Here is a 26,852-nt window from a genome sequence, read left to right as displayed (position 1 = left end):
AAGAAAGAAAGAAAGAAAGAAAGAAAGAAAGAAAGGGAGAGAAAAAGTTAGGTATTGTAAGAAGATAGCACATAATACATATAACATACAAAATATATGTTAATTGACTTTATGTTATCGGTAACGCTTCAGATCAAAAGTAGTCTGTTAGTAGTTAAGTTTTGGGGGAGTCAAAAGCTATATATAGATTTTCAAACTGCAAACGGGGTTGGGACCCTAACCCTTGTTTTGTTCAAGGGTCAACTGTATTTTATCCTAGAATGAACTTCCATACAGAAAAATTTATTCCAAAATATTACAATTTTATTACAAAAAGTTATAGTCGTCATTATTTAAAGAGTGACATTTTACCGTAGCTACAGAAACATCTGGGCTCAGACAGCTGCTGGACTGCTTTTTTTTTTTTTTTTAAGATTTTATTTTATTTATTTGACACAGAGACAGCCAGTGAGGGAGGGAACACAAGCAGGGGGAGTGGGAGAGGAAGAAGCAGGCTCTGAGCGGAGGAGCCTGATGTGGGGCTCAATCCCAGAACGCCGGGATCACGCCCTGAGCCGAAGGCAGACGCTTAACGACTGAGCCACCCAGGTGCCCCTGGACTGCTCTTTCAACCACTGTGGCACACGCTGGCAATTTTGTACCAGATGGACATTCACTTTCAAGTGAAGTCAGAGCAGGCGCACAGTGTTTTCGGCCAGCACTGCCAGCGTCGATTCCTGCTTCTGGGGATGTTGCCACCGATCTAAGTTTCCTTCCTAATAGTAACTGACCAAGGTCGAAATTTACCTCCCAGATTTAAAGGTGAGGTAGATGGTGACAGTGCCATTTCACTGAAGAAGGCTCACGGACCAAGCTCTTATGCGTGGCTTAAAGAAGATAGCTTCTGAATATCTTCAGGAGAAACCTTAAGATTGTTTTTCTTGCTCTGGCTTTTTACTTCTAATAAGTGTGCAGCACTTACATTGCTTCACGTGCTTACGGGAGATAAATCTGTCCTCAAACCTTGGATCTGGAAATGTGGCATTGGAGCAAGTAATTGGCTTTCAAGATGACAAAATTATCTCTGAATTTCCACCTGCATCTCGGTTTTCATTGCATTCACACCAATTTCAGCATCTGCGGTGGAGAAAACTGATAGAGGTGTCTTTCCAGCAGCTCATGGAGAAAATACTTGCAGCTTCAGGGCCCATCAGTCTGCTTAACTGCTTCAGCAGCTTTTGGCAAATAAACTCGCTTCGTTGCAAGGAACCACTGCTTGTTAATAGGCCCTGCTATGTTGGTATCGTTATCTGCAAAGTACAGAATTAAAGTTCTTTTGTCTAAGTAACTTTTTTTTTTTTTTCAAGTTTTGACTTATTTCTTTATTTAACTCATCTTTACTTGGGGCTTGGACTCACGACCCAGAGATTAAGGGTCTCATGTTCTTCCAATTGAGCCAGCCAGGTGCCCCCCAAGTGACTTTTTTATTTTTAAGCATGTTATTGCTGCTTTTACATCTTGTTTGACCTGTAGTTTGGGAAGCACTGTTGGCAGCACTTTGCATGCCGTTAGGGAAGGAGTTCCTGTTTATTAAAAGCTACAATGAAGTAAATTCTTGCTTCCTCAGCTTGAGTGATCCGCAGGGATTCTGATTTGGTAGTTTGGGGTAGGTCTCAATAATTTACATTTCTATCAAGCTCCCAGGAGATGCAGATGCTGGTGGGGAGCCCACCCTTGGAATAGCTCTGAGTTAAATAATGACCTTGTCCCCACCCACTGTCTTCAGTTGTAGGTCTGGTCTGCTGAAGGGATGTCTGTCTGCTCTTCTTATTTTGTCAAATTCTGAGCTTTTTTTTTTTTAATTTTTTTATTATGGTATGTTAGTCCCTATACAGTACATCATTAGTTCTTGATGTAGTGTTCCATGACTCATTGTTTGCGTATAACACCCAGTGCTCCATGCAATACATGCCCTCCTTAATACCCATCACCGGCCTATCCCAATCCCCCACCCTAAAGTCTAAGCTTCTTTCCAAGGAAACCATTCAGCCCTCGGTTCTTTTTTTTTTAAACAGCAGTATTGAGATACAATTCACATACCATACAGTTCATCCCTTTAAAGTGTACAATCCAGGGGTTTTTAGTATATCGACGAAGTTGCGCAACCATCAACATAATTTTGGAATATTTGTATCACCTCAGAAAGAAACTCCATATCCTTTAGCTATCACCGCCACTTCCCCCCAGGCCCTGGCAACCACCAAACTACTTTCTGTCTCCAGGATTTTGCCTATTCTAGATATTTTAGAGAAATGGAACTGTACGGTCACCCTCTGCTCCTAAGTGTTTCCTTGAAGGGATAGGAGCACAGCAATATTTGTCAGGACTGAACAAGATTAGAAATACAACTCTGCTGGGCACCATTCTTTAGGAAATGAGGCTCTCAGGGATGATATCTCTTCCTGAACAGGGTCAGTGGCATTAGCGGTGAAGGTTATTAGGATTTTGAAGGTTTATTATTTGCTGTTGTGGTGGGATCTACTTATTTTATGTGGCCACTACCGTGCCTTCTGACAATAACCCATTCTTTCTTCTGGAGGACTGTCTTCGTTGCTTCAACTGTGTGGTTTTAATGGCACTGCTAATCACCACAGCCTCCTCCCAGCTCCATCACCTCTCCCACAACCCATGTTCTAGACTGAATTTTGTGTCCCCACAACATTTATGTGTTGAGATCTCAGCCCCCAAAGTGAGGGTACGAGGAGGTGGGATCTTTGGGAAGTAATTAAGTTGAGGCAGAGCTGCATGAGCGGGATTAGAGCCCTCCCAAGAGACAGGACCAAGCTTGCTTCCTCTCCCTGCACTCTGACAGTGGGAGGACACAGCAAGAAGGTGGCCATTTAGAAACCAGGAAAGGGCTCTCACTGGAACTGGAACCCAACCAAGCTGGCCTGTGTGAGAAATAAGTGTTTGTTGCTCCAGCCACCAAGCCTATGATATTCTATGATAGTTGCCTGAGCTAAGACAACCTGATCCATAGGAGAGAGTACATGACCCAAGCTTGCTTTGGATATTTCCAAAACAGCCCTAAGGGAAGGGAACTGTTTCTTTCCAGGTATCTGTGCTGGAAGGATGTGAGCCCTGGAGCGGCCATCAAGCAGGGTTTCAACATCCTGGCTGCAACCTGCACAGAGAGGCAGAGGCAGGGAGGGAAGTAGTCTTGAGCAGAGGGGACACCCCCATCTTATCACTGAAGTTCCCAGGGCCACCCTGGTTCTTGCTTCCCCAAGACTGGTTTGTTGGTTCTGATCTCTATTCTAGAAGTATGGAATGGACTTTAAGCAGGTCTGAAGTCTCAGAACCAGAAACTTGTGGTAAATGAACATTTACTGTCCCAAGTCTCATGGCAAATGAGGAGTTGTTTTGTGTCCATTTCTTATATCTGGCAAGTAGCCAAGCAGGTAGCCAGGCTCTCTGGTATGACTGAAATGGGCTAAGAGAGTAAAAAGACTTCAAGAGAAGAGGCAGGTGAGCATTTCTCCCACCGAGTAAAACAGTCACTCTGTGCCCACTGGCTTAAAGGGATCTTGGAGGAATCAAGGATGCCAGCTGCATCATCTCCTGCAGAAGATGAAGCTAAGTTGCATGAAGCTAAGTTTCTGTGTCTTTTGACACCAGAGATAACACATTCCTTTAACTCTGTCTATGGGCATCTTTCCACCAAACACATCACTATCCCATTGAGAAAATGGTGCAATGAATTAACCCAAGACCCTTCTAATAGATCCCTTTTTATCTAAAGCCCTTTTTGTTTGCTTTATCATCTGTTTTGAAAAGTTCCAACTAATACAACTACTGATGCTACGGAATTTACTCACCATTCTGCCTATCTAAAGATAAGGCACTCACTATACTTTTGTGCAAAATATAACTATATATCACTGTCAAGCAGAACACTGTGCGCCAGCTATCAATCCCAGGGGAGCAAAACACTGCACACCAGCTACCAGAGGACTCTAAACACTTCTGCCCATCGCACGATGGTACTGGAGTTGCCAAGGAAAACACAATATGGTCAAGCACTATATGGAATTATGTCTGACTTACATGAAGAAAACACAGAGCAAGACCAGCTTCGATAGTGGGGGTCGGTCCCCCATGGCCAGCAGGTCCCCTGGGCAGCCAGTGCAGGGCAATTGGCCTATACACACCCTTCTCGTGTCACAGCAGAACTCTGACCACTCCCCATGGTGTCTGAAATACTGAAAGCTAGGTGTGTGCCTGTGGGCCATTGACATACAGGTTTAAGCAGAGTGAAGGAACATTCATTAAGCATGAAACAGGGAAAGATACTCCCACATGAGGCAGTCAACCCAGCACAGGCTGTGTGGGCTCTTCATACCTTGGTAAGGAAGTGTTCCAGGTCCAAGGCCCATTCTTACGTGGCCGAGCGGGGAGCTCTGTCCGTGAGTCTGCCTTTCTCGGTAATAACCATATCCACTTGGAAACTCTGACCTGCAAGGTACAGAAAACCTAACTCAGACAGAATTGGCTCACATAACTGATAAGCTGTTCAGTAGTAAGGGCCCCAGGCTCCATTTATTTGTGACTCTTTGCTCTGCCTGCCTATGTCATACCGTAACCATTTTAAGACAGGCATTATTTATGGAAGCAAAATGGTGCAGATTTTGTCTCTCCTGACATTGGACTCTTCTCTAATTGGACAAACTCGGCATTCCTGAAACAAAAGGGGAAGGGATTAAGGCTGCCACTTGCTGGGGGAGGCAATCGCAAAGTCTGTGACATTGACCCCAGTCTCTGTTTGGACTTAGTTTAGTTTGATAATGGCTGCACTTTGATTCTGAACCAGGTAATGCTGATGAGTGAACAGCGCTGCCCAAAAGAAACGCACAGGCTTCTAATCAATTCATAAATAGTTTCTGTGAATGTAATATCAAATGCTAATTTAAAGGTAACCTAAGAAACCCAGAGGAGGGTACTTCGCCTAACCAAGGGTGTTATAAAGGCTCCCTAGTAAATATCTTCCCTGCACTTGAGACTTAAACTCCGTACAGAAGCTCCATGAGGCCTGACCCCACAGTATCCACTTATCCCCAGCAGGGAGGGGCTCTCAGGCCATCCTTAATCTGTTCCAAACGAAGCCTTTGCATCACTGTATTTTAGCCCCATTAGTGGTTTTGTTTCCATTTTCAGCCAGTTGTTTGTTCGCTTCTGACAGTGTAATAATCTTAGTCTGCCCTCCTCCATTTGTTCTCACAGCTTTCCACCCTCTCCACCTACATATGAGAACTTAATTTTCATTTTCCAACGTATGGAGACACAGTAGCACTTCTCAGAGCCAAGTCAGAGGGTACTGGGAAGGTGAGAACTGACATTTATTAAGCACCAACCACGTACTGGCATGAAAGTAGACTTCTTTTTTTTCTTTTTTGCATCCATTTAGTTCTCAAAGAAGTCTGTGAGGCAGATCTAGTCTCCCTGTTTTATAAATGAGGAAACGAACCCAGAGAAGGTGGGTTACTCACGGAAAGTTATGCACCTGCTTAGTGAAGAGGTAGAAACCTACACCTAAGGCCATCTGACTTCAAAGCTTTCCAAAGCTGTTTTCTTCATTACCCAGTGATTTCAATTTTGGCTATAATAAAAATCATCTGGAGAGTTAAACCACACACACACACACACACACACACACACACACACACACACACACACACGACTTGGGCGCCACTCCTAGACAGCCTTATTTTAAAAGGGTGGGGCCCAGGCCTCAGCATTTTCCTGCAAAGCTCCTTGGATGAGTCTCATGAAAACCCAGGGTTAGAACAAATTGTACTAGAATGTGCTTGCCTCCCAAACCATATCAATAAATTTCATGAAACGTAGCAGAGGCTGGACAGCACTTCAATCTCAACATCTAAAAATAGCTAATAATGGCACCAATACACAGTATTAAAGGAAACCCGGAGTAATTTCACCTAGGATGCTTCACTCATGCAAAGAGTTTAGGCTAGGTCTGGAACCAACAAAACAAATCAGATCCCAGAAGCCTGCTCTTGGCTTTGTTTCTGAGCCTGCATATGACAGCTGACTTCTCAGCACACACCACGAATGGCCTGCTCCATATGCCCTCGGCGCACCCTGGGTTCACCTACAGCTACTGGGGAAGACAGTCTTGTACACGCTGACAGCTCCTCACCTCAGGCAGCGACCCGTGTCTCTCTGCATCTCTGCCTGACGGCTTTCTCTAGCACCTCTGGAGCTGGCTCAGCCCCTGCACAGCTGTCTGGGAAGCGCCAGGGATTTATCGTCCCCTGGCACAGCCCTTAACCAATGAGGGACAGAAGCCTGTGGCTAAATACCTAGGGTTCGGAGGCTGCTTGGTTCCCCTGAGCTTCATTTGCACATGGTTAGAACGACTCCTAACTCACCCCTTTTGGTGACATCCTCCCTTGCCTAATGGTCCCCACTCCATTGCTTATGCTTCCTGGGATCACCTCCCCAGTTTACTCTTTGCACCCAAATCTTAGTCTCAGGGTTTGATTTGGGGAAACCAAACTAGAACCACCTCTAGGTGTCTCGTTTTAACCTCAGATGTAAATAAGCATAAGCCAACAATGATACTAATTCATATATGAAAACTACTTTCTAGCTTACAAAGAGCTTTCACAAACACTATCATCTTGATATTAAAGGAGGAAAACATTTCCTAACACCATCACAAGAGGGTTATGGGATGGATGCAATGAGCTTTAATTTCTTGAGAGAAAAGTATACCATTATCATAATAAAGACAGGCAGAGATTCATTTTTCCCTGTATGCCCATACCCTGCTGACTCTGTTTGACTCTATTAGTGGGTCCTTCACAAGGAAAATGATCTATTCAAGCAAATATTAGAAATAATTCTATGGTTTTACACAGTGGATACTCAAGTAATTAGTGCAACAACATTAATGGGTTGTGGGGGTTTTGGGTTTGTTTGTTTGTTTTTTTGAAGTTTTATCATGAATAGTCATTCATGCTTCATTATGTAAAATTTTATGTTAAAAATATGTGTTGTGGAAACAGTCTTCATTGAGATAAAAGCAATTTGACATGGGTCAGAGACTAGGGATAAAAGAGAAACTCAACATTTTTTTCCTGTCCTCCTATAATTTAAATAAAAATGAGGTAGAAAGGGGGAGATCATTGGGATTGCAACATAAAGAATAGTATTCCTTGGCCATTACTTTGCAACATACAAAAGATTCTGCTGGGTATTATAGCTTCTAGCAGTCTTAGCTATAGAGAACTTTAGATAAAATTGACTAGCTCAAGGAAAGGATATTACTATTGTGAGAATAAGAATGAGCAAAAATGCACAGCTCTCTCTCTCTGAATCTAAATCCCTAATGAAATGGATAATCCTGCAGAAGAAGAATTCGATTGAAGCTATTATTGTCCCATCTGTGCTGAGTCAGGGCTGGCCACCTTGCACTTTTCTTCACAGAAAGTAGGGCTCCTTTTTCAATAGAATTGCAATCTTTTTTCTTTTCTCTACAATTTGGACCTTTTTACTGCAGGTTGGATTTCTATTATTCATATTGTAAGGAATTTTAAAGCATTTCCTTAAAACAAGATTAGAAGTTTTAAGTCTATATAGGAGGGTATCACCTTAACCACATAGTTAAGGTTCTTCTGGTTTCATATTTATTTATTTATTTTTAAAGATTTTATTTTTAAGTAATCGCTCCACCCAACGTGGGGCTCGAACTCACAACCCTGAGGAGATCAAGAGTCGCGTGTTCCAACTGATCCAGCCAGGTACCCCTCATATTTACTTTTCAAGAAAATCTAGATGATTTCTTAAAATGTCTAAGCCATAATATTCACATATGAGGCCTTGAACTTCCAGGTTTTTTCTCTTAACCCACTGGCCTCTGATCTTCAATAAAACACACAATTTCATTTTTCTTTTCAGGTCAAGATTTGGTCTGAGTAGTCATGACAAACTGGGGTGCAAAGTGGGTGTTTCCTTATAGAGGCTGAAAGTGTAAAGGAGCAAACTGCTTCTCAGGAAAAAAATAAAAACAAAGCAGGAAAAAGTGCTGATCCTAATTGTATGACTGAGTGAGAGGGCAGGCCAGATATGGAAGCAACATCTGTCTAGGCTCACTGAACAAAAGTGCATGCAAACCAAAGAGATAGGAATTTGGAAACACTTAGAGAAGTTTGAGGGGGAAGGGAGTGGGTGGGTAGAAAAGAGACACTAGAAATCAGTGGAGCCCCCAGAGAGAAGCTGAATTTGCTAGTGACTGCATATTTGACCACCTCCGTATAGTCAGACTTTCTAAAATACATAAACAAGTTCTGTTTTAGTCCTCAATCCCACCCAGAACATTCTGTATGAGGATGGGGAGGCCAGGGGGCTTGGCTTGGCTTATAGTCTAACATTTTTATTCTTGATAATAATATTATGGAGATGTTCATGTATTAATTGAAAATGGTGTCAGTGTTCCAGATCATCATGGTAATTACCACCGCAGGCTTAAGGATAGACTGTAAAAGGGTAAAATGTAAAAAAATGTATATATTCACCCGTTTTCCTGTGCTAAATTAATACGACATTATCTTGGGGAAGCAGGAAGATATAACGCTCTTTTCAACATTTTTCTGTGGGACTTTTTCATCTTTACTATTGGGTTTTAGATTGTGGCTAGAAATCAGTTTTTTTGGAAAAATTCAAAATGCATTCACATCTCCTTTGAAGCAGATTTTTTTTTAAAGGTTTTTTTTTTTTTTTTTTTAAGATTTTATTTATTTGACAGAGAGAGAGAGACAGCCCTTCGAGAGAGGGAACACAAGCAGGGGGAGTGGGAGAGGAAGAAGCAGGCCTCCCAGCAGAGAAGCCTGATGTGGGGCTCGATCCCAGAATGCTGGGATCACACCCTGAGCCGAAGGCAGACACTTAGCAACTGCACCACCCAGGCGCCCCTGAAGCAGATTTTTATCTAAAACAGTTGATTATTTGTTGTCAGCATTCCAAAAACATATGTTTTGGGGGATTATTGCCCTCATCTGTGCTTATTTCTATAACTTATCAAATACCAACATTCTAATCTGCAAGTAACTTTAAGGGAAAAAAAAGTGTTTGAAATGGATAGTACTGAGATTAATAGAGATGGCAATTTTGGTGTTTCCTACCACTGTCTGAGAATCAGGTTTGCTGGGGCGCCTGGGTGGCTCAGTTGGTTAAGCGTCTGCCTTCGGCTCAGGTCATGATCTCAGGGTCCTGGGATCAAGCCCTGCGTGAGGCTCCCTGCTCAGTGAGGAGTCTGCTTCTCTGCCTCTGCCTCTGCCCCAGCTCCTACTCTCCTTCTCTCTTTCTCATGAGATCTCTCTCTCAAATAAAGAAATAAAATCTTAAAAAATAGTATTTCAATTTTAAAACAGTGTTAAAAAAAAAAAAAAAGAATCAGCTTTGTTGTTTTAGAATCATCCAGTTGCCCCATACTGACCTGAATTTTTCTGTTACCAATGAAGATGTCATCTTATCCAGACATAGCCCTTAAATTTTACCCTGGATTTTGGAACGATTCCTGTTGTTCTCTTTGCTAGGGGTAGACACATATTTTTGATATATGAATTTATGCTTCTGAAAAGTTTTAAGTAATCAGTTCACTTAAGTTCACATACTACCACGAAACACAGAATACTTGTTCATGTTTTCAAACACCAAATATTACTTGAAAATCATGCCTGCTGTAGCATTCAGATGAGTTTTCTGTCAACACTTGGAAACTACAATATTCTTGGATGTTTTATTTATCAGCTCCCTTTCTCCTACTGCTGTTCACATGTTGGAGAAACGGTGCAAGCCAAAAGACTTAAGTTAGAGTCACAGGAATGTTATAAACAGCGGTGACTGGAACTGGACGAGGGACATAGATATTCCTAGGTCACTTTATGCATTTTGTTCTGGGTCTGGCTAAGAGTTAGGTCCTTTGATATCAGCTAAAACTGTCAAAATTAGTCAGTTGTGAAAATGCAAACCTTAGGAGGCATTCTTCATCTGAAAATCTGTGTTAATGCTAACTGTCCATGCCCCCAGGAGAAAATCTGGTGAATAAGACTGCAAGAGCAGATTCGAATTTTCTAATGCATGTTTCCCAGTTGGAAACAAATCACTTTTATTACCTGTTTCTTATTTTTTTCATTTGCAATTTGTGGACTCATAAATATTACACGTAGTTTAAAACTGAATGGAATTCTATGATTTACTTTTTCATAAATTTTTTAGAAAGTAATTGGCTTGTTCTTTGGTGCTCTCCTGATATTGAAGATGAAAAATGTTATATAAGCATTTTGACGGATTTTGAGGTTTTAAAAAATTTATGGTGGGTAAGTTGACTCTAGAATAATACCGTTTCTGATTTGGTGTCTCAATTGTACTTTTTCTACTCCCACCCCTACCCTCATGTACACACGCCACTCATTCATTGCATTAGGTATGGCACCTGGAGGGGAACATTCTTAGTGAAAGCTGCTCCTAAAGAGTGGAGGAGAGATATCAGTACCTCAAGCAAAATGTTTGGTAACCGGTGGGTTTTGAGTTTGCCAACTCAGAAGGAGACACATTGTTGAAATTTTAACATTGATCTGTTGTGGGATGTAGGAAATATATTTAGGTGCTTTTAACGCTTTCCTTGGTGGGCTACTTGGGCAGCCTCTGGGTTCTTGTTAAGAGCACTAGTAACTATTTTCATGCTTATTTTTCTTAAGCAGGTATTTATGCTTTCCAGCTTTTGTTACTCTTTGAAGGAAAAACTGGGTCCTTAAAATTAATCTTGGATCTATCTATCTATCTATCTATCTATCTATCCTATCTATCTATCTATCTATATTGATGTGTTAACTAGCCTAGAAGATCTCTGAGTTTTTTCCACAGGTGACCCATCTGACCCCCTCTGAACTTATGATGTTGGAGTATTTAGACACCTTTGGGGGGAAAAAAAGAAGAAAAGGAAAAGAAGGGAAAAAATCACAAATTAACATCTGATTAGGTTTTACTCATCTTTCTGGCTTGCTGCAATCTTCCAAAATCCTGATTCTGAATTTGCTATCCAATCCACTTGGGTATTGTCTGAAAAATCTGATCAATGTACCATCTCAAGAGAGATTGATGGTCTACTGGAAGGGCCTGTGCCTCCCCCAGGGAGCCCTGCGACAGGCTGGCTGTCTCACAGGAAGGGCTTCAAGGTGTTCAGCTGACAACGGTGGTTGCTTTGTGCAAATTCCAAGATTAGGATGATCCTCACCTCGGCAGGGCCATTCCACTGACCATGAACCCAGGTCTTCCTAATTCCTGATGATGCACTCCCGATCGGGTGCCTCCTGCCCCTCTCAAGTTCTCCATGAGTACAGAGGAACACAGTCCTTCTCCTGGAGCCAACCCTGGTGATTCCAACTGTACTCTGCCCCCAAACACTTCTCTACAGGACAGAGAAGCGTTGGGAGGAGGCCACATACAATGCATGCGTGACATTGTCTGTCATATATTTCATTGGTCCTCCTCCAAGTTTCCTCAAGAAACCTGCTTTACCACTGCATTACGTAGTATGTATAGAATTTGATGCTGCCTTGGGATTTAAGGGCTGGTACTCAAGTAGGGCAACTACCACCTGACCTAATGCTATAATCTTTTGGAAACACAAAAGGGCTCACCCAGGGGCGAGATACATGTTCCCTGGGGTTGTTGGCAAGTCACCAGGCTGAGCTGGAATGACCAGTGATAAGGTGATCACAAGGCTTATGCCCAAAGGCTGCAGAAGCCCTAGAGCAGCATATCTTCAATGAAAGGAAATGTAGGATGATAAAGCTGCCCCTGACTTCATCCCCTGGTTCCTTCTCAGCCCTGAAGATCCTTCCAAGCCCTAAAGATGACAAGGAAGATGTCGAAGGCAGAATAAAGGGTCCCAGAAGATATCCATGGCCTAATCCTCAGAACCCGGGAATATGCAAAGGGGAATTAAGGTTGCTAATCAGCTGACTTTAAAATAAGGAGGTTATCCTGAATTATTGGTTGAGCCTGATATAATCAAAAGGGTTCTTAAAAGTGGAAGGAGGTCGAAGAGTCAGAGTCAGGTTGCGCTGGAAAGCCACCTAACTAGGGGAGGAGTGTGTGCAGAGGCTAATACCTCCTGCTGTTTGGTCATCACCCAGGCCAAGTCAAGCAGGCCCTGCAAGGCCTGGGGAAGCAGCCAGGCAGCTCCTGATCACCTCCTGGGATACTATCTTGGGTATGAGTGCACTGAGAGCTCCACAGAGCTACATGATTGGCTCTGTTTTACTTTTCGGACTCTTCTACTAGCACAGCATCTTCTCTAACCTCTGACTTACTGTGGAAACCCTACTTATGGCCCAGTTAATTTCTGCCCCTGAGAGGAAGCTTGTATTTAATGAGCCCCGGGAGGAAGGTCTGCAAGGTCTGAAGCCTGAACGAAAGAATAACCATGTATGCGCATGAGAGACACGTAACTCCTACAAAGGAAATGTTCCTAGATAACGTCAAAGGGAAAAAGAGTTCTCTGATGATGGAGCTCTTAGGGGAAAGTGAGCAGTGTTTACTGACAGTCAGTAGATTGGTCTGGGAAACACTGAAAGAAATCATGGTGCAGAAGATGGTGTTACTACCACAAGACAAACTACAGAACCATAAAAAGGAGAAAATATGGGTCATGTAATTTATGAATTTATGTTTAAATCTTGCCAACCAGGAGGGCTGATGGCAATAGCCTGGAACACGTTCAGGAGGCAGGTGGTGCAGATACAGAGGTCCCTAATTGCCCTCTTCATATAGAAAAATGCCTTACTTTTTATAATTTTGAAAATTTAGTGACAGAAACATGACTGGAGACAAAAGAAAAATCCATTACTGTGAGAAGCATCACTATGTGGACGAGGGCCAAGTGACAGGTAATCAGGTCAGTGGCTTAGGCCTGTGATCTAGGAGCATGAAGATGCAGAAGAGAAGGAGAAAAGTCTTGGCACACAGACTGATGCCAGCTCGGACAAAAAGGCATTTTTATGATAACATAATAATGGCATAGAGGAAACATATTCTATACATCTGAAAGAAAACAGACTTCACATCATCAACGTTATTTCATTAATCGAAATCATCACCATTATTTTTATTTCATCACCATCATTTTTATTTCATCCAATTATCCTTGATTAACCTTCACTATTCATATAACTTATTGGTAATCCAGCCTTTGCATTATTTTCTACACCAAATAACTTATATATGTCAAACACCAACACATCCACAATCATAACTGTATAGGATTGACAGTATCTATACTATTATTGTACCTGGGCATCCCTTTCTAGAAGTCATACCTCTACTGTTTTTCATTCCTTCATTTTATATTTATCACCCCAAACTGGTGGACATACAACATTACTCAATGGATATTTGTTCAGCTGAATTAAATGAAATGCTATGCTAATATAAAATAAATCATCAAAACAAATAATTTTTTAAAATGTACAAAGGACTTAAACAGACCTTTCTCCAAAGATGGAAAAATGGCCAATTAGTATATGAAAGATCTTCATCATTATTCATTAGGGAGATGGAAATCAAAACCACGATGAGATACCATTTCACACCTACTAGGATGGCTATTTAAAACGAAAACCAAAAACCAGAAAACAACAAGTGTTAGTGAGCATGCGGAGAAATTAGAATCCTCGGATATTGCTGATGGGATTTTAAAATGGCACAGCTGCTGTAGAAAACAGCTTGGCAGTTCCTCAAAAGGTTAAACATAAAGTTACCACATAGGCCAGCAATTCTACCCTAGGTATAGACCCAAAACAATTACAAATAGGTGCTCAAACAAAAGCTTGTTCACAGAGTTCATAGCGGGACTATTCACAGTAGCCAAAAAGAGGGAACAGCCCAAATTTCCATCAACTGATGAACGGACAAATGTGGTCTATCCATATAATGGAATATTATTTAGCTACAAGAAGAAATGATGTACTGACACAGGCTACAACATGAATGAACTTTGAAAACATCATGCTAAGTGGAAAAAAAAACGGACAAAAAAGGCCACATATTGTATGATTCCATTTATATGAAATATCCAGAATAAGCAAATCCATAGATACAGAAAGCTGATTAGTGACTGCCAGGGACCGGGGGAGGGGAGAACGGGGAGTGATTGCTTAATGGGTATGGGGTTTCCTTTTGAGCTGATGAAAAATTCTACAACTAGATAGTGGTGATGGTTGCACAACACTGAGCATGTACTTAATACCACTGAACTGCATACTTTAAAATGATCAAAATGGTAAATTTCATGTTATGCGTATTTTACCACAATTTTAAAGAGAAATTTAAAAAAGAACACAGCCGCCTAATAAGGCATGTCTGTCCATCTTGACCACAAGGATACCGAGACCTTGCCAAATACCTTGCAGAACTCTCTGTACACTATTTGCACCACATGACTTTGACCAACCAGCCTAACATCATTAGTAAAGGTACAAGTAAAAGGAAATCTAATGACTAATGTGATGTACTTAGTGACCCCACCATCCTAGCTCCTACAGCTCACCAATTTCCTGTGTGGATGCTTGTAAATCATTCTTTGAATATTGTAATCAATTACCTGGGAGTAACATCAAGTATACTAGACTGTTATTTTTGGTATTGTCTCACTTTTCAGAATTAGGAACCCCCTTCTTCCCCACACCCTTCCATTCCTCTAGCTTCTCTCCTACTTTCCAACTCTAGGAATCCAGGGTCTCATTTTTAAGTTTTTGTTGATGGTTTATCATATTTACCTGGGCTCAAATCCCAGTACTTATGGCCAATCGACACTGCCTTTTTGTTTGTATTTCTTCTTCTCCTTCTCCTCCTTCTTTTAGATCTCACCTCTCACCACTCTCCACTCACTACTCCAGCCATGCCAGCTTCCTGCCAATTCCTTACATCAAATATGCCATGCTTCCTCTGACCAAGCTCTAAGATTTGGCATTCTCTGGTCTCCCTGTCTGGAAAGCTTATCCCCCAGATTCTATTGGTTCATTCCCTCACTTTCTTCAGATCTGTGCTCAAATATCACTTTCCCAGGCAGGTCTTCCCCAACCACTCTATCAGAAATAGCAACCCCCTCTTCCCGTCTCTGGCATTTCTCTCCTGCTGTTTATCACCTCCTGACTTCTTTGTTTATCTGTTTATTGTGCTGTCACTCCCTTCCCCTCACCTCTTGGCACTTCTCACTACCTGACAGAGTTATGTGTTTATTTTTGGATAGACTAGCTCCCCTGGGATATCCTGGGGGCTCTGTATTATTTATGTAATAAATCCAGGGTGGCCTTCAACTCTCCCCTGACCCATTTGGTCAATCAACTGAGTGTTATTGAGTTATCTTTATATGCCAGGCTCCGTGTCAAGTCTCTGAGACCCGGAAAATGGAAAAACGTGGTCCCTGCTGGTAAGGAGCCTCTGGACTAGTGGGAGTGCCCAGACAACAACAGGTCATAGGAGGGACCATGATCTAGGGAACATCAAGGTCTCACTGAAGAAGTGAAAAGGGCTGAGGTTTTCTGAATGCTAAGGAAGGGTTCCACAGGTGTTGAGTTACTGAGGTGGAAGAGAGCATAGGTCGTTCAAAGAACTTTAATATTCTGAGGCTGGAGCCACAGATGCAAAGCACTTATCATCGTCTGATCCTCTGTTTATCATTTATCTGTTCCCCGCTCTCTTTCCCCCAATTTCTTGGGCTTATCACCTCCCAAGCAAACCCCACGAGCTTGGCCGTGAAAGGCCAGCACGCAGAGTTTGACACCTGCAGGTGACGGAGCATGCGGTCAAGAAGACAGAAAGGAGGAAACAAGGCAGGGAGCCCAGCAGCTATGCTGTTTGTACAAAGCCCTCATTATTCCTGCTTGCAGATGGCTGCAGTACTTAAGAAAGCTGCCAAGTCAGATTAAAATCAATCAAGAATGTAGAATATAGGTCCTAGGTTCAACAGACAGAACCACTGGTAAGGGAGTCATTGCTATACAAAAGCCTCCCTGTTTCAGTATAGGTTGGAGCAGGGCAGTGATCAGGGAAAGGCTGGTTAACCAACCCAGCATATAATTGAGTCTGTTCTTTTCTCTATTCTGCTAATGATTCATTAAGCAGAGTGTACCACTCACTGTGATCCAGACTCATGACTTCAAATCAAACAGAGGAGGCCAATTTCTGCAAAGTACAGGAAGGAAACAATCAGTGCCCTGGGCTTGGTTAGGGCAAGACGCCTGCATTTGCTATTCTTTGGGCAAGACATTCCGGGAAAACTATAGCTTCAGACCTAGACACAGAGCCGGCAGTAGAAAAAGTCTAGGCTAATGAAAAACACATGCCTTGGACTTGGTTACCAATTACTGTTTCAATAAACCTGTACAAAATTACGGCATTAGGACATTTTAGCAGTAGCTAAATGATTAGAGAAAGAAATGGACAACTGGCACTAAATATTTTAAATAGAAATATTATAGGTTAAGGGGCGCCTGGGTGGCTTAGTTGGTTATGTCTGCCTTCAGCTCAGGTCATGATCCCGGAGTCCTAGGGTCGACCCCCGCCTCAGGCTCCCTGCTCAGCGGGGAGCCTGCTTCTCCATCTCCCTTTGCCTGCCGCTCCCCCTGCTTGTGCTCTGTGTCAAATAAAGAAATAAAATCTTAAAAAAAGAGAAAGAAATATAGTATTAAGAAACTAATTTGACCTGGGGCGCCTGGGTGGCACAGCGGTTAAGCGTCTGCCTTCGGCTCAGGGCGTGATCCCGGCGTTATGGGATCGAGCCCCACATCGGGCTCCTCCACTATGAGCCTGCTTCTTCCTCTCCCACTCCCCCTGCTTGTGTTCCCTCTCTCGCTGGCTGTCTCTCTCTCTGTCAAATAAATAAATAAAATCTTAAAAAAAAAAAAAAAGAAAAAAAGAAACTAATTTGACCTGATACTTTAAGGAGAGCTGAGAATTGTTGGAAGAATTAATAATATTCACATGCCACTTTATACCTACTATATACAAAGCATTATGATAGGTCCTTGGCATCTTTTATTTCATTGCATCTTCAAAATAACTTTCTGAAACATATTTTTTGAAGATTTGTTTTAAGTAATCTCTATGCCCAAGGTGGGGCTCGAATGTATAACCCTGGGATCAGGAGTCACACGCTCTACTAACTGAGCCAGCCAGGCGCTCCTCGGAACATATATTATTAACCTCATTTAACAGATGAGAAAAGTGAGGTTGTGAAAGACGAAGCAAGCTGACTAAGGTATAGAGAAAAGCCAAGATCTAAAGCCTGACTCTGCCTGACTTAAAGAGCATGCTGTTTTGTATTCGGTGCCCTGAAAAGCTTTCAGGCTTTTGTGGCAAACACCGAGTACCTTCCAAAACAAAGCCCTGTTGGAGAAAGCATAAGATGAGAATTAGAAAAGTATTTTTGCTGAATGAGAATTTGCAATGATGGAAATTGCAGTAAGGAAATACAGTTTCTTCGGTAGTTGTGAAAATGCAGGATTCTTCGCCCAAATTAAGAGATACCCACAAGCAAAAAGAAAGCAGTTGAAAGGAAAGATTTCTAGGGGAAAGAAATCACCTCAATTCAAGGTTAAATCATGAATATAAATGAGGTATAAAATAAGAAAGCATCTTTATGAGCAACACAGAGAAGCTTCAAGAAAAGAGCCCCTTGGTTGAGTGCTTGTGCATTTGGCATTATGAGGGAGAACCAAAGGAAATTCTAGACACTGGCCTTCTGTTTCATTTGTGCCTGACTATTCTAGACTTCTGGTATATAACTCATGAAACATTTCATTTCTGTTTAGGGTAGCGAGAACACCAAAACACACACACACACACACACACACACACACACAAATCCCAAAACAATGGCAGACCTGAAGTGGTCTCTTCAGGAACCCCAAATTGAAAGGAGCCCTAGGGAGCTTCCTCTTAGAACTAAACATAATTCTGCCTTATATTCCATCTCTTTCAATGCTGTAAGAGAGCCATCCTTTTGCCCCCTAAATACTTTATTCCCTGAGCTAACCATCCTTACTCATTTCAGCTTTTGCCCCTATTTCATGATTTATGGCACTAGATGGTATGACTCCTATGAAGGAGTTGAAGTTGGTCTACATCCCTCATGAAATATGTTTCCCAGAATTGAACATAATAAATCAAAGGATGGTAAGACTGATTATCAAAAGCATAGAACAGTCAGATACTATATTTCTATTTAAACAGCCCAAGATTCCTTTGGGTATTTTTTTTTCCTTTTATTTTGTAGCCTCATCATGCTCTTGGCTCTTACCGGCTTCAGGCCACTGAAATCCCCAATTTTTTTTTTCCACATGCTGCTATTTCACAAGTTCTCCCTATATCCTTAACTTTGGTTCCAAGGATAAAAAACTCAAACTTGTCGTATTCAAATTTCATTTTAATAGAGATGGCCACTTATGCATTTATTTATGAATTTATCCTGCCTTATTCCAAAAGATACTGGCTGATACATCATCCCTGGGCCAATGCCAGTTTGCAACCTGCTTTGTCATCTGATTTATTCACACTCCCTCCCAGCTTCTTACTCTCCATGTATTGATGACCAGGTCCACTCAGTCCATATTCAGGTTACTTAAAAAGGACCATGCTAGGAAAACATCCCTGCTCAATAGAAACCTGCAACAGAATCTGCCAGATTTGACAAAGACAGATCCATTAACCAGGATTCTGAGGGTAGAGTGGTCATGCTGCTAAATTATCTTATCGTCCATCCACTTTCTCCATCTCTTCCACAAGGATGCCATGAAAGTCTTTGAAAAATGCCTTGCAGAAATACAGAAACTCTATGTCCACAGAATTCCTTTGATCTACTGGTCTAATAAACATATCACAAAAGAAACCAAAGCCTGACTGTCAGGCTGTCTTTTCTTAGTAAATTCATGCTGGTTTCTTTAAGGATCTTCTCTTCCCTCTCTGCGAATTCACACATCACCCGTATAATATTCTTAATGCAGAATTAATACCGACATCCCTGTTCACATGTCATCACCTACCTTCTCCCCTTTTTGAAAACCAAGACATTTGCCCATCTCCTGTCTTCAGGAAGTGCTTCTATTTCCCACAGACTGCAGATGACATTTTTAGGACCTCTTCTGAAAATTGTTTTCATCTTTTCAGTTACGTTTTGTCTAAACCTGAAGACTTGCATTCTTTTAGTTTGCATCCTTGGAGTGGGAGTGATGAGGGGAAGGAGTGAGAAGTTTCCCTGGAGAATGGGGGTACTGTTTTTAGGAGTGAGGGGTCCTGGGCAAACAAGAGATTCTACTGCGGCAGTGAACCTTCAAATTCAAATACCCTTCAGCAAGTCTCAGTACTCTTGCGTTCATCTTTCTTGCATTAGTGTTAGAGGTCTGTGCTGTACGTGTGGTTTGAGCCTTTGATTGCTATCTCCTTCCTCCCGGGTTTTTAATGTGTCTCTTACAATCTGAGCTCCTCCAAAAGCCTTAGCTCCTCTCAACAGCACACTTAGTCTCTTGGATTACTTCCACCACTCTTATTAATAAGGGGCTCTCGTGCCCTCACACAGACAACAGTCCCTTACGCTTACATGTAATTGACATTTCCTGGAGGTAGATGTATTCATTCGGTTTTATTGCTGTTAGTAGGCCCTGATCCCATTTGCACAGTTTCCATTATTAACGTGGTTGAAAATTAGCCAAAGACCAAAAGACATGAAGCCATCAGGGCTTCCAAGGTCAATAGGCTAGGAAGGATAAAGTATTCCATTATCAGGATGAAAACTGAATGCTCACATTAACCTTCCTAATGGTTTGCTTACCTTGTTTTTATACTTTCTAAGTGAACAGGAACAAAGCCACTTGCTGCTGCTCTCATTAACACTAATGATCAATAAGTAGAAAAAAATTTTTTGCTGATTCTTATATTTTGTTCAACATTAGGTATGCTTAATTTAGAGCTTATTAGGGCATTGCCAATTTTGCTCATTATCTCCTCTACAAGATGAATGTGTTTCTTAAGCAAGTAGTTAACATGAAGCAACAATGACTAACTCAATCTTTGTAATTAAGCAAGGTTTTCAGTTATATTTACTGCTGGGGGTGGGGAGGGAAGAAGCAAGTATTAGCATTTAATATTGACTTATTTTAGATACTCCCAAGAGAAAGAGGTACTTATAACAAACTCAACGCTGTTAATGACCAGAACTGACTTGGTGTCCAAAGGAAGTGTTTGCCTTACATCCTGCCCTAAGCTCTTTTGAGGTTCTTTCCACCCATTAAAATCATGCTTTGAAATGAAATGCCAGTACAGGCTACAACATGAATGAACCCTGGAAACATTATGCTAAGTGAAGAAAGCCAGACACAAAAGGCCATACATTGTACGCTTCCATTTAAATGAAACGGCCAGAAGAGGCAAATCCATAGAAAGAACATCAGTGGCTGCCAGAGGCTGGGGGAGGGGGGGTGGGCGTGGGGAGGTGGTGCTGGAGAAATTAGGGGGTAATGGCTAAGAGGTATGGGACTTCTTTTTGGAGTGATGAAAATGTTCTGAAATTGATTGTGGTGATGATTGCACAGCTCTGTCAATAAACTAAAAGCCGCTGAATTGTATTCTATAAATGGGTGAACTGGGTGGCATGCAGATTACACCTCCATAAAGCTGGATTTTCAAAATGACACCCTACTTCTCCAATTGCCATTATATACCACTCCCTGTCTTTCTTCGGAGTCTTTGCAACTGGATCACTCTCACCTTTTCCATCAGGTCCTGCTACCATCCCGAATGACTTTAACGTCCACACAGGTGACCCACTACTCAACACCTGAGCGAGTCCGCATCTTGGTCTTCCCTGCTCCAGACAGCCTCACCTCCTTTCTGCTCAGCTACCCACTCTGCCCTTATGTGTTGCATACTCCACCAGCCTCCCCACCTCCTCCTACTCTGAAATAATGCATTCATGTGTTTCTCCCAGAACACAACTTCCAATATTTTCGGCTGTCTCACTCGGTTGCTCTAATTATAAAGTGGCCTTGATAGCTGTAGGGTCTTCCTCTTCCTCAACCCCATTACTTTCTCTCTTTCTGCTCTATCAGCATTCCCGAGCCCTGTCCTTCCCCCCCTCCCTCCCTCTCGGCCTGAAACTCCCCACTTCATTGTCAAGGCTTTCCTTGTCTGGCTTAAATACCTCACCACTTCAGTCTCTTGTCCTTCTATCTCAATCACCTGGCAAATCTCAACCCTCCAGCAATGCAACTAATTACAGAATGGCCCAGTCACAGATCTTGTCTCCACTGCACATTCAGTGCCCTCAGTTATCCTTTCCTATTGCTCCAGAAGCTTCTCTCCAGTTCTCAAAGGTCTCTAGTGGAAACCTGCTTCCCACTTCTCAACCCATCTCCACCTCCCTCTTTACACCCAGCAGATAATCTTACCTCCCACTCTATGTCAGAGAGGAAGGAGATCCTTCCCTACCACCAAACTATGTGCTTATCTACATTCTTTCTTCCTCCTCTACCATTCACTGCTCGTATCTTCATCCTCTCCCTCTCTACTGATTTCTACCCACCAGCGGGTCTCCCTCCTAAAGCAACAACAGCACCTGGAACTTGATGCCCCACCCTGTCCCAGCTACCTCTTTTTTCTCCTCCTCTTTAAACATAAACCTCCAAAAAAAGCTGTCTCCACTTCTCCCTTTCTACTTTTTCCTCCATATGCTGCAATAACTATTTCTACACATCACTTCACTCAAATGGCTTTTTTGTGTATACATCACTTCACTCAAATGACTTTTTTTTTAAAGAGAGGGAGGTGGGGAGGGCAGAGGGTGAGGGAGAGAGAGAATCTTAAGTGGGCTCCAAGCCCAGGGGAGCCCGACATGGGGCTTGATCTCACAACCCTGAGATCATGACTAGAGCCGAAATCCAGAGTCAGACACTTAACTCACTGAGCCACCCAGGCGCCCCTCAAATGGCCTTTTGGAATCCAGTGAGCTCTTTCTGTTCCTACTTGAATTCTCAGCAATATTTGGCATATTTGACAACTTTCTCCTTTTTATCAGGATCTCTTCTTTTAGCTTCACGACTCTACACACTTCTGGATCTCCTCCCATGCTTTTGATCACTCCTTCTCAGTCTTCTTTTGAGGCTTTCCCTTGCCTGCCCCCTAAAAGTTAGTATTCTTGAGTTGTGTAATTGTATAAGTGATTAATGCATAACAAATTAACAAAAACTTAGCAGTTTAAAACAATATCCACCTATCATCTCTCAACTTCTATGGGTCAGGAGTCCAGGCACAAGTTTGCTGGGTCCTCTACTTAGGTCTCACACGGCTAAAGTCAAGGTGTTGGCCAGGGATGTATTCTCATCTGGAGCTTGGGGTCCGCTTCCAAGCTCATTCAGGCTGTTGGCAGAATTCAGGACCACATATCTGATTTTGTAGGTTAAAAAATGAGTGCCTTCTACCAGCCTTTTTTCCTGGGTTCCCTCTCTCAGAAAATCATCCCCCATTGTCATCCTTGACTTTATGCCCACTCTCTCTACCCCCACATCAAAGCAACCTATACCAGACAGTCCTACCTCCTAAGCCCTCTCCAATCTATCTCCACTTCTCTTTATTCCTTGGCCAGGCTACCTTCACCTCTTATGTGAATTATCCAACAGCTTCCCAACGGGTCTCTTAGCCACCAGTCTTAACCACTGCCGTGGACATTGTGGACCTGCTTGCTCAATATCCATTCCAACCTCCCAGCAGTGCTCGTTCCAGAGAGTGAAAAAAAGACATTCTTTAGCTAGGTTTCTGGTTGCGACGTAGATTGTATCAAGTGTACTCACATTAACATTTGGAAGAAGGCAGTGATGTATCATGGGGAGGGGGCCTTGCCTCTGCTATTTCAGCTGCCAAGCTTGGTTATGGAAGCATTTGGCTTTTGGTGGCAGTTGTAGAGGCAGTCCAGGGTCTGGTCCCTAGTCACATAACTGAAAAAAAGGCGGTACCCAAGCATCCATTTTGCTGGCAACAGCTTCCTGATTTCTTGAACACAGCAGAGGGGGTATGGTCCTGAAGCCAGCAGTTACAGAGATAGCCTAACATTCCAGCTCACTGATCATGGCACACACAACAGTTCCCTGGCAGTCAAGTTCTGCAGTGTTATTCTGGAAGGTTTTTCTGGAAACTCAGCCTAGATTTTGCTTGTCCAATCATTTTTAGACTGCTTCTGTCAGTATTGGTTAGAATGGTTCATTCTATCTGCAACTAAACTCTGACTACAATATATCCTGCAATTAAGCACCTTCATCCAGAGAGATCCTTCTGAAACTCTAAAATTCAAATCCTATAATGGCACTGCCCTTGCTCAAAATCTTTCAATATCCCCCAATATCCTTGTAGAAAGACCAAATCTTGTTCATCTTGTTTGAAAAGCCCTGCATGATCCGGTTCTCCTATGCTCTGCAGACTCACCCTTACCAAGGTACTCTCCAGCCACGCTGACCTTCCGTTCAGGTCCCTAAGATACTCATGCACACATCTCTTCCTCTTTGCCCATGCTAGCCTCCCTTTGTGGAACACTCTTCCCCTGTCTTCTCTTGGTTCATTCCTCACTTTTTAAAAAATCTTGGCCAAAGGCTATGTCCTCCAAACAATCTTCCCTGACTCCACCACATGTCACTAGTACCAAAACTCTGGGTTAGGCCCTCGCTTATATGCTCCCACAGCACCCTGTCCTCTCCCCTTTGAAATATTTACTCCACTATATTGGGATTGCCAATTGTAAACTGTACTCTCCCGACCTTTACACCCTATGGACCTGGTGGGAGGTTCCATCTAACTTGTCCTCTATTTTACCCCCTGTACTGAGTGCCTGGCCTAGACTTAGGCATATAAATTTAATGAAGAAATTGGAGCATTTTAAGCAGAGGGTCTAATCTCTATCAGATATATGTTTTAGAAAAAATACTCAGGTGGCCATGTGCATGCAGAAGAAACTATAATGACATCATAGAACAATGGCATGTAATGGTGGAAGGGGCTGAGATAGAAGGTCCGGTTTCTTGGTCTGACCTAGTGCAGTATTACTGGGGATGGAAAGAAGGATACTTTGCGTGCTATGGCAGGAAGACGGGGCACAGAAAACTGGCAACATTCAAGAAGTAATAAGATGGGCTTCTTAAACCTTGTTTTGGCATTCCAATTCAATTTTTTCTTTGTTTTTAATTTGAAGTATAGTCATCCAATTCAATTTAATTAACAATTTTTGAGCATCTACTTTATGCAAGACATGGCATTAGGTTATGTGAGACAAAGATTCCTAAGATACTGTCCCAATCTTGGAGATTTCAATGGCTTCAGCTGGCTACTGGAGACACAAAAACTTTAAAAGAAAGCAGAGCAATCACGGAGGAGGCACTGAAGAGTTTACATTTTGAGGGGCTGTGTGTGTGTAGTTTTTCAGTTTATTTGTTTGTCTGCTTTTGCGTAAAGATAAGGGCCAGTAGTTTACAGGCAATAGTGTGCTATAGTGGAGAAAACATCGCCTGGAGACAGAACATGGGGGTCTTACTTCTTCATCTGCCACTAACCAGGCAGTATGATCTTGAACAATTTGTTTAACTTCTCTGGGCCTTAATTTCCTTATCTGTAAAATGAAGTTTTTGAATGAAATGACCTTAAAATGCTATTATTTCATATATTTGTTATATTTTAAATACATACAGTATTTCTAAAAAATTTTTGACTCATTCAATTAAAATGTTCATGTATTCTAAAAAGTGTTTTTGGATAAATGTTTCAACTATTTTCTATAGTATTAGAAGACAAAGATACAATCCAGTCACAAACTATAAACTTTGGTTTCTTGATTCTAAGAGACTGATGATAATATTATCCACTTTGGACAATTAGGGACAGTTTACTGGAATGTGCACCCCTTACCCCCAATTCCTTGGCTCTTTCAGCCCTATGATTTTTTTTTTTTTAAATTTTCCCTTATCTATCGCCTGGTACAAACACTAGGCTTTGCTAGAGAATAAAAAACAAACAAAACCCTCAAATCAGTCTTTTTGCCCCTTTGATAAATGAGTTTTAAATTCTGGGCTTAAACTACATGAGAATTTTCTTTAGATTTCAATGGAAAGGAGACACATGAAGGAGCACAAAAAGGTTTAGAATCGGGGCGCCTGGGTGGCACAGCGGTTGGGCGCCTGCCTTCGGCTCAGGGCGTGATCCCGGAGATCCGGGATCGAGCCCCACATCAGGCTCTTCCGCTGTGAGCCTGCTTCTTCCTCTCCCACTCCCCCTGCTTGTGTTCTCTCTCTCGCTGGCTGTCTCTATCTCTGTTGAATAAATAAATAAAATCTTTAAAAAAAAAAAAAAAGGTTTAGAATCAAGAAAAAGAACTATCTACCTGCTCTCCCCACCACTATGGTTCTTTCTCTTTGGAACTAAGTGTATAACAGCTTACAAGAATGGCCAGTAATGCTAGCAACTGTACCAGATGAACTCAGAAAAACCACTCGCTTGATACAGGGTGATTTCTGATTCATTTAAAGTACAATTGGTGGCAAGTATGATGGTTGTGGTGGTGGTCTCTGCGTGTCTGCTCCATGCAGTCATTTAGGAACCCAGGCTGACAGAGACTCAACCATCTTAAAAGACTAATTTCCAAAGTCACCTGGGTATCAATATCCAGGGGACAAAAGTAGGGTTGAGGAGGGAGGGAGGGAGAAGAGGCTTTTGTGTGGAAGGTTTTTCTGGGCCCTATCTGATAACACCACATTTCATCAGCCCAATCTCAGCCCCATAGGATACCTAACTGCAGGGATGGCTAAAGAACGGGGTATAGCCAGCTGTGTGCCAAGGAAGAGAAGGGGCAGATTTTGATCACTGCATAGTGGGTTTCTGCCATATCCAGACATACTGATTCTGTCTAGCTCTTCCCTCTCAACTCTCTCCTTCCTACCTCACGTCTGTAATTGTTGACAAAATATTTCAGAGGTGATTCCTACTTGGCATGAGTAGTTGGAAAATATTTTTAGAGCAGTGATATTCATCAAGTAAGCATCTGATTTTTATGGTGCAGCCTTCGAGTTTCCCTAAGTGCTCTACTTTCTAACTTAGACTAACAGAGTACATTAGTTTGTACAGGACATACAGTGATCATATGCAACTCTGGTTTACACATATAGATTTAGCTTCAGATTTATATAACTGGGAATATTATTCTCCTAATGTTATCATACTTAGTTAGGTCAGCAATAAAAAATATTCAGATCTCAAGTTTCCTTAAGATCATCAGTCTGGGAAATTATATCACAATTGCTGACTTGAGAACTTGCCAGTTAGGTATCACAGTGTTTTTTGGGGGGGTCTGGGGTTTTGTGGGGGGTTTTCGGCATAGAGCAGTGGTTCTTGAAGTGTGGTCCCTGAACCAGTGGCATTAGCAGCACCTGAAAACTTGTTAGAAATGCAATTCTCAGGCCTCACCTCAGACCCAGTGAATCAGAAACTTGGGGATGGGGCCCAAAAATCAATGCGTTTTCAGAAGTCCTATAGAGAATAACCTAGAACCACTAGTCTAGTTGAATTAGATTACTGCTGAAACATTTCATTCCAAGGACCAGGTCAAAAGAATATTATTTGAAATCATTTTCTTGAAAACACATCAACTTTCTTATGTTGCTGTGAATTCAGAATGCTGTGGAAAACCCACAGAATGAAAAGATCACTGAGAGCCCTGGGAGGTAATTAGGGCAAATAGTTTCTAAAGGTGTCAGTCATGGAAA

General features: G+C 42.1%; 1 long non-coding RNA gene across 1 annotated transcript in view; it reads right to left on the bottom strand.

Moving 5' to 3' along the window:
- LOC113242276 (uncharacterized) overlaps positions 1–26,852 on the bottom strand; it is a 132,483-nt gene that overhangs the window by 100,944 nt on the left and 4,687 nt on the right. The window contains exon 3 of the long non-coding RNA XR_007188403.2: positions 4,382–4,494. This is a non-coding gene — a long non-coding RNA (uncharacterized LOC113242276). The remainder of the gene's footprint in view (positions 1–4,381; positions 4,495–26,852) is intronic.

This window comes from Ursus arctos, chromosome X, assembly GCF_023065955.2.
Source record: "Ursus arctos isolate Adak ecotype North America chromosome X, UrsArc2.0, whole genome shotgun sequence".
Classification (NCBI taxonomy): Eukaryota; Metazoa; Chordata; class Mammalia; order Carnivora; family Ursidae; genus Ursus; species Ursus arctos.
This window is presented reverse-complemented; position numbering and strand designations above follow the sequence as displayed.